This window comes from Amblyomma americanum, chromosome 6 (genome assembly GCF_052857255.1).
Source record: "Amblyomma americanum isolate KBUSLIRL-KWMA chromosome 6, ASM5285725v1, whole genome shotgun sequence".
Classification (NCBI taxonomy): domain Eukaryota; kingdom Metazoa; phylum Arthropoda; class Arachnida; order Ixodida; family Ixodidae; genus Amblyomma; species Amblyomma americanum.
The window spans coordinates 133,990,276-134,008,506 of NC_135502.1; positions in this window are offsets into that span (position 1 = coordinate 133,990,276).

The window sequence follows — 18,231 nt, forward strand, 5'->3', positions numbered from 1 at the left end:
ATGTGCATTTCGGTAGGATGGTGCTGCCTCAGCGTCTTGTATTCCATGATAAACTCCAAAGCCGATTGAGAGCTCCACATTTATTTGCGTTGTGTGCATTTCCTAAGGGTTTTTTGTCTCCTCATGCAGTATTCTGTATGCCATCCAGTGTGCCGGAACTAGTGAAATTTGAGCCAACTGTGGCCAATGGCAAAAACTTCTGTAAACTATCTTTTGCTGTTGCTCAATAACCACATGTGTTCAAGTTTTAAGACTTTTAAACGAATGTCTTTTTTTTTCCTTTAAGGTAGTGCAGAAGGCTACCTGAAAAACCTTGGGCTAGCTTTTGAGTTCTATTGTTTGGTGCAGGCATTGACAGCATTTTACCCTGTTCGTTTTACTTGCAGACTTTCAGCCACGAGTCCTGACTAATTTTGCAGTTATAACGTACACGCAGGCAGAAATTCTGGAGGCCATTGATGCCCTACGGCCAACTGGACTGTCAAGCCAGGAGCAAGAAACTGCTTAAATTATTCTGAAACAGCCGCTCGACTCTGTGGAGGCAGTGAAGGCCTTTATTGAAGACCTAACTACTGTTATGAGGAATGCCCCGGTATTTTGTGATTCACGTACCTGACATGATGTATTTTATGAACCATACTGTGTGGTAGCCAGGAACGGCTTCATTTCTTCCAGATTGCTGAGCTGAAGTGTTTGGGCACAAAGACAGTTGCACTAACTGTAATGAGAACACTGGGACACATAATTACTGACACTAATGCAGCACAGTTTTTGATGCACAGCCGTAAGGACCAAGAACGGTTTGGTGCTCTGCAACTTCGAACAGTGACCTTTGGTGAGTATATATGCATTTTTACAGAAATTATTTTCATGATTAAAAATTGATACTACGCTTGAGGTATACCAAAATACCACTAATGGAACCTACATTCACAGTACTTGCCCATAGCCTTACCTCTGAAGGTCTGTTGGACACCTGGCCATGTAATCTATGCTTTCAGACGCCGTAAGAAGGACGCACCACATTAAAGAGGCCACGCACGACGGCCTGCACACTGCCATTAGAGTGGCTGCGCCGATCGAAGGAGCGGTATGGCAAGTACTCAGCTCCAATAATTTAAATGACTATAGACACAAAATTATTATTTGCATGTTTTCTTATTTTAAATGTTGCTTTAGGCATTAGAACACATGGATAACTGTGTGATATTCGCCTGCGACCCATATATAATTCATGCTTGAATTTATTCTTGATGCTGCTTCTGTTTCATCAACTAAAGGATGGCTGTGACTAGTAGTTCACACTTAGATCACGTGAAGCACGAAAACAAATAGCATTGTAACTGCTCAAACATTGCTTGTCATTTCATCTCATGAAGCCAGCTTGGTTAAGTGCTGTAGTAAATTAAAAGTATGCAGCAGCATTTGATTTGCAAGTTTTTTCATGCCTCACGTCACCTAAGTGTCAAGTACATGTCACAGACATCGTTAAGTTGGTAAAACTGAAACAGCATGAGAGGAGAAATTCAGTTATAAATTATTTAGTGCTTGTAGGTGAAAATAATGTGGTGGTTCATATGTTATAATCTATAACAAAGCATTTGAAATAAGAAAATGTGACGCTTAAATACGGAGCCAATAGTCCTTTACTCCTTTTTATCTACTTTATTTATTTACTACTTAATTTGGACCAAATGATGCCAACACAAGCGGTACTGCAACTCTAATAAATAAATTGTTGTACTCATTTCATTATTTTTCCGTCACGATAAGGGAACAGCCTATATAGCCCAAACCTTGCATTGCTGCCGCTCTAAAGTCTGATCTACTCAATATGCCATATATATATTTCGCATGAAATCTAAGGTTCGACGAAATCTCGTCTGGTCGGGTGAATACATTGGCGAAAATAATGAAGCGCCGACCAAAAGGTGTTGTCAAGATGGAAGGACGTTTCGACTTCCACACGGAAGTCTTGTTCACTGATGGAAAAATTTCGCACACAAAGCTTAAGTACGTTGTGCTAATCGTCGCAGGCATCTAGCGTACGAGGGCGGTAGATTGCCGATGTTACGGTTGAGCGTCTGGTCTGTTGTTTGGATAAACAGAGACTCCAGATATTGGCGTGACATCCAGTTTTTCTCACGGCCGATAATTGCCGCTTCTTTCCAAGCGATATCATGCTTCGTGTTTTCAACGTGTTCAGCCAGTGCGTTGGAACAAGCCTTCTTTTTCTTGACATCATTCTTGTGCTCATTCAGCCGTCTTTCAAAGTTTCCGCTTTCACCTATGTAGGAGTGATCGCAGTCTGAGCAGGGGATTTTATAAATTACTCCGGGAAACTTTTCCTTTTTTAGCTTGTCCTTTACGGACACCAACTCGTGACGAAGCTTGCACGCAGGCACGTGAGCTATATGCACATCGTAGGTGCGAAAAATGCGGGCCAATGACTCGCTCACGCCTGGCACATAGGGTATTGCAGCTCGGGCACGGCAAGGTAGGCGAACGGGCTGAACTGGTCTCGTTGTCTGCTGTATTACAGCGTTCACGAAGTGCTGTGGGTAGCCACAATTGTTGAGCTCGCGTCCCACTTCCGTGTGGAAGTCGAAACGTCCTTCCATCTTGACAACACCTTTTGGTCGGCGCTTCATTATTTTCGCCAATATATTTCGCATGTTTTTGGAAGCTAGCTGCTAGGTGGAGAGAAAATGTATTAGTGAACTGTGATTTTAGCAACAATAAGCAATGTTATGTCAGAAAGATTTACTACGAATTTGCCATTTTGATAATATTAATCATTGGTCTTGGCGAAATCAAATGGCGCAGCATCTGTCTCGTACATCGTTGGTCACATGAACCGCGCATTATGGGAAGGGATAAAGGAGAGTGTGAAATAAAGGAAAAAAGACGTGCCGTAGTGGAGGGCTCCGGAATAATTTAGACCACCTGGTGATCGTCAACGTGCACGGACTTCGCACAGCAAACAGGCACCTTAGCGTTTTGCCTCCATAAAAACTCGAACGCTGCGGTGGGGTTCGAAACCGGGAACTCCGGATCAGTAGCCGAGCGCCCTAACCACTAAAGTATATTTTTAACGCTCAAAATGGCAGAAAATTTGGTTATGTCATGCAGAGGAAAGTGCTTCTTTAAGCAAGCTTTTACTGAACAGTTTTACTGCGGAATTTCACCTTGAATATTATGAGAAAATAACACCTACTTTAGCTATTTCAATGCATGAAGGCTTTTTATCTAGAGAAAACGCTTTGCAATCACAATATCCCTTCAGACATTACATGGTTATCCTACGGATATCCGCTGCCGGCTATCCGCGGTTTTCCGATGATGTATATCCTTCGGACAAAACGCTAGATCTCCGGTGGGGATATCCACAGTTCGATGTCTTTAGGTATGCCCTACGTACATACCTTAACGACATCGGAGATTCAGACCTTGCTCGAGTATTTCACGGATATTGTAGTTTACTAGGATGGAACTTTGTCCTGTAGTATTTTGTGCACCTTATTAGGACCGCTTGAAACCATGATAGCGTGGACATGGTGTTCTCGTGAAGGCAGATTTTGTAACAACATTTTGCTTTATTGACTTAAACCGTGCCCTTTCAGCATTGAGGATTAATGATCCAGTCTTCAAAACAAAACTCTTTGTCCCATTGTTTGTGAGAATAAAAATGTTATCTTGAACAAATGGGCACGCCCTCCATAATTACATTTCTGAAACTATTGCTATTCGCAAAATTTCCTCAGCGCTGCTTAAGTAAAACGTTTGGAAGAGGAAAGAGAGCTTCTGTTTCGGTACCATTAAATAACCGCGTTGCAGACGTCAAGACAGTACAATGCAGTTTATCTCGATATCTCACGTCGCACCAAAATTTTTGATTTAATTTCGCTTTAGACAATTTGTAAACGCGTGGTTACGCTGACAGGCGCTGAAATACGTGGTTTCCGTATCGAATTTAATAGTGACAATGATAATGCATTGCATTTATTTACGTCAAACGGCCATAAGAGGGCATTACATTGGAAACGGGGTGGGGGGGGGGGGGAGGCGGTTAGGGGAAAAACATCAAGAAACGGATATACGAATATACTAAAAAAACACAAAAAAATACAAAGTGCAAGAGTAACCGTGCTTGTGTGTATCCATATCCATTGCAACAAAAGTAAGTTAAATATATCTCCGCTCAAGAAAACCAAAAGCTTTGCATACCTAACAGTGCAACACTGAAGACAGGTATAAATGCATGATTCTATTTTTGCATGTATTGGCTGGAACAGAACCTTCGAGTCATGTTATGAACTTTTATGGGTTCGAGCTCTCGGTCATCTCTTTCGGTAGCCGATACCATTAGTTGACGGCTAAGTGGAAAATAGAAAAACTGTTTAGATGAGCGCATGAGAACGATCTTTCGATTTTAAGGCTCTTATCAATATCTGAAAAATTGCGCAAAAAAGGTGTCATAAGAGCTGCAATTTAGGTAGCCGGAATGTAATCAATCTTCTGAAATAACTTAAGGTATGGACTTTTACGCTTGCTGTCCAAAAAAGAAAGGCTGAGGTTAACTTTAACTTGACAGCCGCGGGAGGTAAGTGCAAACTACCGGTGGATAAACCAAGCCGGTTGATTTTGTATTGATTCTAGCTTGTTATCCAGGTATAACTGAAAGCGGCTCCGTATGACGCATAATCTAGTTTAGAGCGGACTAATGAAATAATTTTTTTTCTTTCTTTGCTTGATATACTGTGCGACGATTGAATCTGAGTGTTCGGTAGGTGCTGGCTAGTATGCTTTCAAAGTGAATAGTCCATAGCACGTAAAGACGGGAGTTCGGTGGGCACCAAAGTACTTGTAGTAATCTATATGTTATATCACCTATTAATTGCGTAGGTAAAGAGCAATACTTGATGCATTTAGCATATCTGATGATCTTAGTCATTGAGGTTAGTAGACGTCTGTCATGATCGGCATCATTCGTCTAGTGTATGTAGTTGATACTTCAGCTTCGAGCTGTCAGCATTATTATGTAAAAGGTGATAGATAAATATAGAGAGCCTGATGTAGACGTCATATTACTCAAACGCATCCTTATATATTAAAAGTAATGAATATATATAGTAGGTAATATGCATTAAGCATAGAAAATTTTTGCTTGGGATAGCAGCTTTGTGTAATTATACCGAACATACAATGCACAACGCGGCCTTCGTTGATGCATTCCAATATGACATGCTCGTTCAGAATGCGTTGTAACGACCACGTCAACAATGGAATAATCACATGTCGAAATGATAACTATTTTCAACAACTGAAAAAATGACAATAAATGCAGAAAATCTGTTCCATTGTACTTGTGGCTGTTTTCATATCAGAGCTTAACTGACCATTGTATGCCGGGAAAATTGAGGTAAGCGGCTAAAATGATAGGAGAGTTAGAAAATTTATTTGGGCTGCAATTAAGGTGCGCAAATTTCATCGAAGAACCCTTGGACATAATCCGGTGTGCAGAAGCATACCCAAGAAAGACCCTAGCATGCGACAGTTAGCGCGCCATCCACAGAGTTTCATGACTTCTGTCGATGAATAAACACTCACGCAGATATGTTTTCTGACTGCTGTCATAACAGCGCCTTTTATTTACGTTCTCTCTTCACTGTAAACGGAAAACACAGTTGAAACTTGCAGCTCATTATTTTCGATTGTTCAGGATTGAGCCAGGTTTCTGCTGCAATAATTTCACGAGCAGAACAATAACTGTAGCTCGACATATTAAGTACAGGATAAGTTTCCTTGGCCTACTGAGAGAAAAATATTGTCACGCGGTGGCGATTGCATCCAGTAAATACAGTGGAAGATTGTGGCCCAAGTGGAGAATTGTATACGTGGTTTTGTGCAAAATAAATACCTATTGCTGGACTCACTTTAAGCCGTAATAGGATCGTTTTCATATAAAATTAAAACAGCACAGTAGAAAATACCACGCCAGGTGAAATTTAGACCAGGCCAGGTGTCCTAAATTTTTCCGGAGTCTTCATCTACGATGTCCCTCATTGACGGCATGCAGTTTTTGGACGCTTAACTCTACAATCCAACCATCCCACTATCGTCGTGCCGCAGAGCTTTAGCAGGAATCCTTCAGCATTATTGTGACATCTTTTCCATTTGAACTTGAACTTGATCTTTATTTACCAGAAAGGCTGGTGGGTCACCTGGGCTAAAAGCTGTAATCAAACAACTTGACGAGGCCCAGGCAACCCTTACAAGGCAGCATAGACGAGACCACTAAAGAATAAAAACACTAAAAATGATGATGAAAAAAAGGTTAACATGAAATATTCAGCTTTACAAAAACAACAAACACTTACAAGTAGGTCAGTAGCAAATGTGTGCACAAACACTGCAATTTTTTTTACAGGTTGACACAAATCGCATGAATATTGAGAAGGCATCTTCGTGAGCAATTAAAAGGAAACTGTGAAAGAGTAAGTAGAAAACACTGTATCGAAAACCTGCATTCCAAATTGGAAAAAAGCTGTAGCAGTTGAACATGTGTTAGACATTTGATGTGTTGATATTTGTTTAATATGAACGGAAGATTGTGGTGTAAAGACTGGAGCTTGTAATCGGTGCGGAAAAAGGGTACGAGCCGTGTGTCTTTAACGCGTGTGTTTAAGATGTTAGTGTGATGCTGCAAAGAACCAGTAGTTGCTAAAAGTGACTGAAAGCTGAGAGGTGTAAAGTAATGTGAGCCTAAGAGTCGGTATTCATACATGTAGTTTACATGAATCTTGTACTGCTGGAAAAAATGTAGGGTGGAAGGTAGATAATCTAGACAAAATATATCAGGAATAGCCTTTTTTTGTAGCACGAGAATTTTGTTTAGGTTCTGTTTAGTTGTTAGCCACACGAAGCTGCAGTAATTAATTTGCGAGGCAAACAAAGCGTAATATATTTGAAGTTTTATTTTTACCGGAAGAATAGCGCGTGTACGTGATATTGCGCCAGTTGCAGTGCAAAGCTGCTAACATATTTGCTCAACGTGTAAATTCTATTTTAAATATGAGGAGAATGTAATGCCAAGATCTTGTGGTGCTCAACCACTTCAATATCCTGTCCGTCAAATTCAATTGGTTGATCTAAAACGAATACTTTATTTCCAGCCCGGGAAAGCATGACCTTGGTTTTTTAGGATTGATTTTAAGCTGATTTGATTGTGATCAATGACCAATTTTTTCAAGCAAATGATTACATCTCTAAATTATTTGCAACGGTGCTGTAAGGAGAACATTGCCATCATCAGCATATATAACGAAATTAACGGTCGTGTCGACACAAACTATGTCGTTAATGAACAGACTATATAAAAGAGGACCGAACACGCTCCCTTGTGGGACGCCACTTAATATCTGTGATGGGGATTACATTCGATTGTTAATACATATGCATTGTGATCTGTTTTCTAATTATGACTTGAACAGCTGAAGAGGTTTACCACAAATGCCATTTATTAAGAGTTTTCCAGTTAAAGTATCGTGATGAAGAGAGTCAAAAGCCTTGCTAAAGTCTATAAACAATCCAAAGGTAATTTGTCGGTTTTCAACGTTTTCGATAATGTGTTCTTTTAGCATCAGGAGTGCTGACTCTGTTGATATTTCCTTTCTCAAATCATGCTGCGCATACGAAATAAGGCCTATTTTAATGAAAAAGTTATTTTTTCATGGCATTGCACTCGGAAATTCGCCAACGTCAATGGCAAGGTTAAAGATATAACTATGTACTGGAGTAATGATCTGAATGACTTCTTTTATTGGCTAGATTTGCAATTTGTCTATATCTAATGATCTACTGTTTTCTAGTGACATGAATGCTGTATATACATTTAGCTCATCTGTCGGATTAAGAAATAGGCTATCAACAGAATTCGAAGACGACTTATTATGCAGTGAAAGCAAGGGATTGTTTGGCTTAGCTATATTAACAAAATATTCGTTAAAAAATCTACCAGCTTTACACCGGAAAGTACTTGTTCATTGTGTTTAATGTAATCAGGTTGAGCATCTTTCCTTTTATCCCGGCCTAGTAGATTATTTACCACTTTCCACGCAGCATCAGGGTGTTTTTTATTCACATTAGAAAATAATTTCTCCAGATAATTTTTCTTAGATCTCCGTAGTTCGGAACTTAGCTCATTTCGGAAAGCCTTAAATTTACTTAATGCTGCACTGGTTCTAGTGTTAAGAAAAATATAAAAAAATCTGTTTTTCGTTTTAATCATCTTAGCGTGAGCAAGAGTTACCTAGGGTTTCCGGAGTTTCTGTGATGATTTCATTGTTTTGATCGGAAAATGTTTTTATAAATTTGCAAAAATACTTGCATAAATTTCTGATATGCGTCATTAACATTGCATGCGTCCTGAACAAACGACCAGTCGCATGCCTCGATGTCATGCCTGAAGGCAGATATTGCCACATTTGAAGCACACTGCACTGTAACCATTTTATCTACACAAGAATTAGCGTGTTAGCGTGGTCAAGAGTAAAACAAAACATGAATACAGTGCAGTGGTCACTGATATCACATGTGATTGAACCGGCATCGGAGAATAAAGTTTCATCGTGAGTTATCAGGAGATCTAAAGCAAATGATGTTGACAGTGTGACACGAGTGGGTGTTGTGATTATTTTAATAGAACCTTATCAATAGAGCTATGAGGTGGAAGTCGCATGTGATCGAAGTATATTGTAGCAGGTTAATGTTAAAATCCACTCCGCATAAAAAACGAAAGTTATTAGTGCGTACATAATATAAAAACATTTCACAAAAGTCAAGGTAAGACGGCAAGTTTCCACTTGGAGGTTGGTATACAACCGAAACTATTTTGTTTCTATATTTCAGTGTCAAAAATTCCCAATCATCATTTGATATTGAAAAATTGAAAATTAACTAGCAATCATGACCAGTTTGGACATAAAGAGCGACGCCACGTCCTCGGCAGCCCGCACGATTTACAAAAATTTCCTATATTCTTGTGGGCTAAAAACATCGGAGTTATCGCAATACCAAGTCTCGGTTACTATTATTATTCCCGGTTTAAAAGAAAGTTGGCCAAAAAAAAACACTCCAGATCTTCTGTTTTGCATACAGCAGAACGGACATTAAGATGCAAAACAGAATGCACTGCGGGTGACGGAAGGAAGATATTCTGGGCTACAACGAATATTTGCAGTGTACAAAGCAGACCGCCTGCCATAGCCTCAACAGGCTTGACTGGCAGCGCCTTGCAGTAGGTAACACATCTGTCATATACTGTCATAAACAGAGAAAGTGCAACAAAAACGACAAAAATGTAGCCAACCTGCGCTTGGAGGGAGCCTTCCTCTTCAATGAATCAAATAAAATTTATTCTCTCTCTCTCTTACCACCTCATAAAAAAACAAGCAATACATGCCATCAAACAGAACACAAACAAACAGCGCAGTTTAACATTACACGATTTCATTTCTAGTTTAAAAGAAAAATGTTTCTTTAGATGCTTATAAAACAATTGTATGTTTTTAACGTTGTTAATTGAGTAGCTGTGCGAAACCATATGTCGAGAGCAGATCCGTTTGCGTATTCAAACACGTAGTCTACCAAAGGGTTGGTAGGCGGGCGATGTGCGCTGTGGACAGAATTGAAAAAGAATACCTATCGCACTGATGTTGTTTTTCTTTTCGCGGATGAAATACGAAAGCCTTCTCCTCTAGCATGCAAAAATTCAAACAATACCTTATCATCTCTTGGAGTGAAAGACTTTATTCTCCTACAGAAGACGGCCTCATCGTACCCGCCGGCTCTCCCTCTCAGTAGAGAAACGAGGGCCAGGAGGGGTTGGGGTGGACAGGGTCACCGCGTCAAATGCTGACCAGGATTTCTTGAATACCGACGGCTTCTTCAGCCACTCGAACGGCGAGGAGCTGGTGCTCAGGGTCCGGTTTACACTGCAAGGATGCCCAAGCGTCTCTACTATCCGTTTCATTCGCCCTGCTGGGAGATTGCGTGCGCTCCCAAAAATATGATCGAGGATCCCTCTCGCTCCACATTTCTTACATTTTTCACCCTCAGTTTCCGGGATAATATGTTCAATTAACATTAAATGCGGGTATACGCCTGTTGAAGACGCCTCCACGCCACCGCTTGCTGATTATTAAGCTTCACACTGGGCGGCAGAAGTTGCCTGCGGTGCTTTCTGTAGCGCTGAGTTACTTCTTCATATTGTTACGGGGATGTTGCGGCGGTAAGTCTATATGGCGGCTGCTCTGAGAAGGCCAGCACTCAGCTCAGAACCGAGCGCCCAGCTACCAACTGTCAACGTCGTCGTCGTTCCGCGCACCGCCACTTCTTCGTTCATGATTCGTCCACTTGTAACACTATCCCCCTCGGCTGAAGGCAACGTCCCGGTGCGTGTTAGGCGTGCGATGTCAATGGTGGGTGATAGGGCTTGAGGCGAGCTACATGAACGACTTCGGTCTTCAGTGGAGCGGACGTCGACTTTGGGTGCAGCGGCGTGATTTCATACGTTACGTCGGTCACTGCCCATAATACACGATAAGGACCTGTGTAGCGCGGCAGAAGTTTTTCACATAACCCCACACGACGGGATGGGAGCCACAGCAGGACGAGAGATCCGGCACGGTATCCCACATCATGGTGCAGGCCATCGTAGCGGTGTTTTTGAGCCTCTTGGGAGGCGGAGAGCTTTTGTCGAGCAACCTGGCGGGCGGCGTCTGCTCGGGCGATAGCGTCACGCGCATATGTAGTGACAGGACCAGCTGTGGGCAGCAGAGTGTCGAAGGGCAGTAAGGGGTCTCGTCCAAAGAGAAGATAGAAGGGCGAGTAACCAGCGGTATCATGGCGCGAAGAGTTGTAGGCGAAGGTGACAAAAGGTAAGCTTATGTCCCAGTCCCGGTGGTCGTCGGATACGTACATGGCGAGCATGTCTGTCAGCGTGCGGTTGAGACGCTCCGTAAGGCCGTTCGTCTGAGGATGATAAGCAGTGGTGAACTTGTGACGAACGGAGCACGAACAAAGGATTTCGTCAACAACTCGGGAAAGGAAGCAGCGGCCACGGTCGGTAAGGAGTTGACGGGGAGCGCCATGGTGTAATATGACGTCGTGCAGAAGGAAGTCAACGACGTCAGTGGCGCAGCTGGTTGGAATGGCACGAGTGATCACGTACCGCGTGGCATAATCGGTGGCGACGGCAATCCACTTGTTCCCCGTGGAGGACTCCGGGAAGGGCCCAAGTAAATCTAGCCCAACACGAGAAAACGGGTCGGTCGGGATGGGGATCTGCTGCAGGTGTCCAGACGGCAGGACAGCGGGCTTCTTTCGGCGCTGACAGACGTCGCAAGCGGCGACGTAGCGTTGGACGGAGCGGTACAGACCAGGCCAGAAGAAACGCCGGCGCACGCGGTCGTACGTACGGGAGACACCAAGATGACCACCCGTAGGTGCGTCATGCAGTTGTTCGAGGATAGTGTACCGTAGGTGGCGGGGAACAACGAGCAAGTGCTCAGCGCCATCAGGTCGCATGTTGCGGCGGTACAGCGTGTTCCCGTCCAGCAAAAACCGGGCCAGAGAAGTGTCGTGGCGGTCGGTGCTGAGGCGGTCGATGAGAGAGGTGAGGGTGGGGTCCAAGCGCTGTTCGTCGGCAATGTGGGAGAGGTCGGAGATGGAGAGGACACAGGCATCCGACTCACAGTCTATAGAAGGAGGATCGACGGGATAGCGGGACAGGCAGTCTGCATCTTGATGCAGGCGACCGGACTTGTGAACCACGGAAAAGGTGTATTCTTGCAATCGCAATGCCCACCGGCCAAGACGGCCAGTAGGGTCCTTGAGAGATGAGAGCCAACACAGGGCGTGGTGGTCGGTTATAACAGTGAATGGGCGGCCGAACAAGTATGTGCGGAATTTTCCAATGGCCCAAACAAGAGCCAGGCACTCGCGTTCTGTGATGGAGTAATTCTTCTCGGCGGAAGAAAGAAGACGGCTGGCGTACGCAATCGCGCAGTGCTGGCCGCGTCGTCGCTGAGCAAGGATGGCGCCAATTCCGTGACCACTGGCATCGTTGCGAAGTTCAGTCGGGGCAGACGGGTTCAAATGGGCCAATACAGGAGGGTTGGTGAGGACGGCGATAAGGCTGGAGAATGCAGTAGCCTGCTCTGGGCCCCAGGAAAAAGGAACGCCTTTCTGCAACAGATTGGTGAGAGGGCGAGCGACGGCTGCGAAGTTCGGGACGAACCGGCGAAAGTAGGAACAGAGACCGGTGAAGCTGCGGACATCACTCTGCGAGCGGGGACAAGGAAAAGCACTGACGGCACGAACTTTATCAGGGTCAGGTTGTATGCCACTCGCATTCACCAAATGGCCAAGGACTTTGAGTTCGCGGCGGCCGAAAGTACATTTTTTTTAGTTGAGTTGAAGACCTGCGCGGCGGAAAAGTGCCAAGATGGACGAAAGGCGAAGCAGGTGGGTTTCAAAAGAGGGCGAGAAAACAATTACATCATCTAAGTAACAAAGGCAGGTCGTCCACTTGAAGCCCCGGAGTAACGAGTCCATCATCCGTTCAAATGTGGCAGGGGCGTTACAAAGGCCGAAGGGCATGACCTTAAAATGGTAAAGGCCATCAGGGGTGACGAAAGCTGTTTTCTCGCGGTCTCTTGCGTCAACAGAGATTTGCCAATACCCGCTACGAAGGTCGATCGAAGAAAAGTAGCGGGTGCCATGTAAACAGTCCAGGGCATCATCTATGCGCGGAAGGGGATAGACGTCTTTCTTCGTGACCTTGTTGAGATGACGATAGTCGACGCAAAACCGCCAAGTTTGGTCTTTCTTTTTCACGAGCACGACAGGAGATGCCCAAGGGCTGTTTGAAGGCTCGATGATATCGTTGGCCAACATCTTGTCCACCTCCCGCTGGATGATCTGGCGCTCTGGTAGCGACACACGATAAGGCCTCCGGTGTATAGGTCTGGCATCACCGGTGTCAATGCGGTGAGTCACTACCGACGTTTGACCCAGAGGAGCAGAAGCGAAGTCAAAAATGTCGGATTAGGACACCAAAAGGTTGTGAAGATCCTGTGCATGCTCGGGGCTCAGGTCAGAAGCAATCATCGCAGAAATGGATTGCGGAACGTTGGCCGGGATGTCGGCCGCTTGAGAGACAGTAGAAGGCGGTCCAGGTGAGAGAGCAGTGACGGTACAGTCGGTGAGAGAAGACAAAGTAGCAAGTGATATGCCTGCAGGAAGAACTTGTGGTGACAAGCTGAAGTTGAGGACAGGAAGGGAGGTGCTATTCTTGGTGACGGTCACGATGAGGTGCGGAAGAACAACATTGCGGGAGAGAACGACATCGGCGAGAGGACAGGCAAGATAATCCCCATCAGGAACCGCAGGAAATGGGGACATAGGCAGATAAACGGCAGAGTCGGGGGGCAGGCGAGCGTACTCGGTGGAGCGAAGGCGGGGCGTGGACCTTGAGGGTGTGTCGGCTGAGCTGAGAGGCAGGTCCAATCGTAGAAGGCCGCTGGAGCAGTCGATAAGGGCAGAGTGAGCGGTTAGAAAGTCTAGACCAAGGATCACATTGTGAGGGCAGTGTTCGAGGACGGTGAACAAAACTGGGATGTGACGATCGGCAAGAGTGACGCGGGCAGTGCACAGGCCAGTGACGGCAGCAGTGCTGCCATCGGCAACGCGAACGGTGGGCGAAGCGGCAGGGGTCTGAACTTTTTTAAGGCGACGGCAAAAGGATGAGCTAAGAACCGAGACTTGGGCACCAGTGTCAATGAGGGCAGAAACAGGAACACCGTCCACAAAAACGTCGAGCAGATTACAGGGCGAAGGCTGGGTCAGTAGAGGATTTTCAGGTCGGGGCGCCAATGCAGCATCACCACCGGGAGCTGCACTGACTAGTTTCCCGCGAAGCGGCCTGCAGAGGACGGTGAGTAACTGCGGTGCGGAAGAGGTGAGCGGGAAGGGTGGGCTGTTGGGGAGGGAGAGCGGCTGGTTCTACGAAGAGGCGGTGTGGACTCGGCGCTGGGTGGGTCATTCCGAGGCATGAAGCGACGGGGTCCATAGTCATAACGGCGGTCGACGAAGGGCAAAGGTCGGGGAGGTGCGGACCAACGGCTGCGGCAGTGGCGGGAGATGTGGCCTACGCGCGAGCACGTAAAGCAGATCGGCCGGTCGTCAGGGGTACGCCACTCATCCGGATTGCGATACCTTGTGTAACGTGGGACGAAGGTGTTGCGGGCCGTAGCAGTAGCGACCACGGGAGAGATGGGGCTCGCACTCCGAGGTTCGACGGGACGATGGCTGGAGGGCATGCCCAAGTTGGCGACCTCCTGGCGGACGACAGCTTGAATAAGGGATATTGTGGCCAGGGTGTTGTCCGACAAGGGCGCGTTGGGCGTAACAGGAGCCAGCGCCTCCAGTTCACGGCGCACGATGCGAGTCACGTTGTCGGGGTTGGAAGGCTGCCTTAGTGTCGGCAGATCCTCGCACGTGGAACTGGCAGCTGTGTTAGGCAGGCGGTCGAAGCGGTGTGCAATGCGCCGGTGCTTGGCCTGCTCGAAGCGTCGACACACCTGCAGAACGGAGTCAACCGTAGAGCAGTCCCGGCAGAGAAGAAGGTGGAAGGCATCGTCAGCAATGCCTTTAAGAATGTGGCCTACTTTATCGTCTTCGGTCATGTTGGAATCGACCTTTCGGCACAGTGCCAAGACGTCCTGGATGTATGTAATATATGATTCAGTGGCCGTTTGGGCGCGAGCTGCAAGTTCTTTTTTGGCAGCAAGCTGACGGCCAACTGATTTTCCAAACAGGTCGCGGAGCTTTTGCTTGCAGGCATCCCACGTGGCAATCTCTACTTCGTGGGTTTCTAACCAGACGCGTGCGGTGCCGGCGAGATAAAATATTACATTGGCCAGCATCAGCGTGGCGTCCCACCTGTTGTGTTGGCTAACACGCTCATAAAGCGAGAGCCAGTCCTCGACGTCCACGCCATCTGTACCGCAGAATGTGCCCGGGTCGCGAGGGTGGGCTACGACGACAGTTGGCGTGGCAGGCGCAGACGGAGGGGCCGGGTCGGTAGTCATCTCGCCGGTTCGGCCCGTCGTCTCGTCGGCTCGTCGGGTCGTCGGCATGTCGGCTCGAACCCGCGACCTCCACCAAAAGATGTTACGGGGATGTTGCGGCGGTAAGTCTATATGGCGGCTGCTCTGAGAAGGCCAGCACTCAGCTCAGAACTGAGCGCCCAGCTACCAACTGTCAACGTCGTCGTCGTTCCGCGCACCGCCACTTCTTCGTTCATGATTCGTCCACTTGTAACAGTATATTAGTCGCCCTTCTCTTCTGTGGTTCTCGAAGTGGGGCCCTTCTTGAGCTGCTCGGGGATCTAGATCTCGAGCCATCTCATGGGCAGCCTCGTTGCCACGGACTTGTGCCCGGGGTCCAGATCATGTTATTTGGTCTGGCCAATTTTCAATGTCTTACATTTTGGCTGTGAGAGGAGAGACCCTCCCTCTATCAAAATTTTGGATTGCAGTTTTACTGCCACTTATGTTATATTTGGAATTTGATCCGACGAAAGCCAGCTCGATCGCAACTTCCTGTGCTGTTTCTATATTTCTGCCCCTCGTGGTGGTGACTGTGATCTGGTTCATCCGGCCGTCCAACAGTACGGCTGTCATGTATTTATTTCTGTCTCCTGACGCGTGTACGTAGGCGACCTTTTCTTTTTGGCTTTTCGCCGTATATGCGTTCCAGCGCTTCAGATCTTTAGTCTCCTTTCTTTGCGTAGTTCTCGGTGCATGTTTTTTTGAGAAAGGCAGGATCCTAATGCGGCTTCTGTTCTTCTTCTTAGTTTCCTCTTTTACTTCTGTGCCCCTGTGCTGTGAGTGCTATTTTGGCTGCAGTGGCTCTGCCTGCATGTGGTATGCTTAGCCACTGTAGTTGTGGTATCTTTGCTGCCTCTCCTACTTCTGCCCAAGTATTGTGCACCCCTAGGGCTAGGAGTTTCTTCGAAGAGGCGCATAGAAGCAGCCCTAATGCTTTCTTGATGCATTTCCTTATGAGAATGTCAATCTTGTTTCTCTCTGCTGCTTTTAAATTTAAGTACGGACTGGCGCAGCTGATTCTGCTGACTATGAATCATGCCTTGATTCATAATATTCTTCTAGAGATGATTATGATCATCTCTCGGAAAAACTATGTGGGATTCTTGGACAGATGACCTTGATGTGTTCTTGGTTTTGCGGAACCTGGCGTCAGCTTTCTATTCGGAACATTTCGAGAAATCTGGACTTCTGTGAAGGTGGCATCCTTCCCAGTGTGCCTGTGGAGACCGCCGATGAGATGTCGTTAGTGCGCAAATGACGACAGACGAAGTAGAACACTTTATGGAAGCCCGAAAGGTTCCGCCATAGAACATACGGGAATGTTGTATAACTTCAAACTTGTACCAAGTGTATTTTGCTCGCTTCTTCACCTCTATGTTTTGTAGCGAGAGCTGCGCAGGGCGACCAGTCGAGTATTTCGCGGTACATGTGAGAGGAAAGTTGGGCGCATGCACCGCTACCATGGCAACCGAAGAGCAAAGTGCGGCGTCCGCTTCACCATCCCCGCGGCCGCGCCCACCCTCCACCGTCAAAGCAGAGCGTGACGTCACGCGGATGAGCAGTTGTGCACATGCGCCGATACCATGGTAACCAACGAGACTCCACAGTTGCGCGGCGTTCTTCGTCGCCGCCTCGCCGCACGCCGCTCTATCACCCGAACTCCGCGTCGCAAGCGCAGGATTGCGTATAAAAGGCGGAGATGATGGGCGTCTGTATCACAACGTTGGACATGCATGCAGAGAAGGAGAGTGCAGCGGCTGCTAACCAGCGGTATAGACAAGAGCAGATTATCTCACGATCTTGAGGTTGTCGCCTGGGAGTTGGCTTGAACAAAATAAGAACGCGAGAGTTTGTGTGTACGTGACAAATTATCGTTGTTGACAGACATCTCCCTTAGATCGAGGTGAATGATGGTGAAGACTGTTGTGGTGGGCTTCTGGAAAGCGGCATTATCATCCAAGGAGTCTACGTGGCACGGGGAACATCTGTCAAGCAGAAGATTGATGTGGTTGCCACGTGTACACAAGCCTACAGTGCGGTTTAACAGTTGTGTGTGACTTTGGGTGATTTCAACAGGAACCAGAACTTTCTTCGTTAGTGTACACAAAGAAAGGTTTCAATTTAATTAGCGTCGGATCCTCACGTCCAGACAACACAATGGGGAACTACTGTAAAGCTTGTATACTAAAGAGGCTCTACGTAATCGAAATACTTTATATACAAAATCGAGACCACTGCATGCTACTTTACAGATCCTCGGGCAGTCTTCGTCTCCGTCAAGCAAAATGAATAGATGTGTACACAAAATGTCTCTCATTGCTGAAAATACAGTGACCAAAACAAGCTCTGCCAAGGAAACGTACCTCTCGGTACGTGTATTCTGGCATAGCCGAGCTAAGCCACTGCCAATTTTTATTTATTCTCATACTCCGTTATTGCTGGTATATTGCTTTTATTGTGCGTTGGTCTTAAGACCAGTGCTGTTTTTACAATTGAAACCTATCATCTGTCATCTGGTAGAAATATGGCTTAGCAGACATGTACATGCGTTCATTCTGTCTGTACGTATGCATGTCTGTACGCCAGTGTAATCACCCGATTTAATAATGCCCTTGTAAAGGTATTGTATAATGCATTTCTTGCTTTAATAAGTACCTGCGTAGTTTGAAACTTCTCTACAACCAACCTGTAGGGTGGCGGGACACCTCTTGAACTGCGTCTACTGTGTTTGCCCATTCTACATCCTTAAACGGAAAGTAAAACTTGAATTGAATTCATGTACTGAAATTTAATAGAAAAATACCTACGTTTAGGGACAGCTTATACATCGTGTTGAATTGGACAGCGCCTACTTTGAGAAAAAAGACGAAAACTGAGGCTACGAAAAAGCCAGCGCTTGCTCTTACTATTTATTTCCCGTGTGCGAAAAATTTTAAAATGGAAGCGCAGTGATGGCACGGATTGACATTGTCACGGATCTCCCCGGAGAACACTCGGACCGAAAGAACGGACTAGGCGACGGGTGTACCCACACAAACGCACATTTAATACAGCC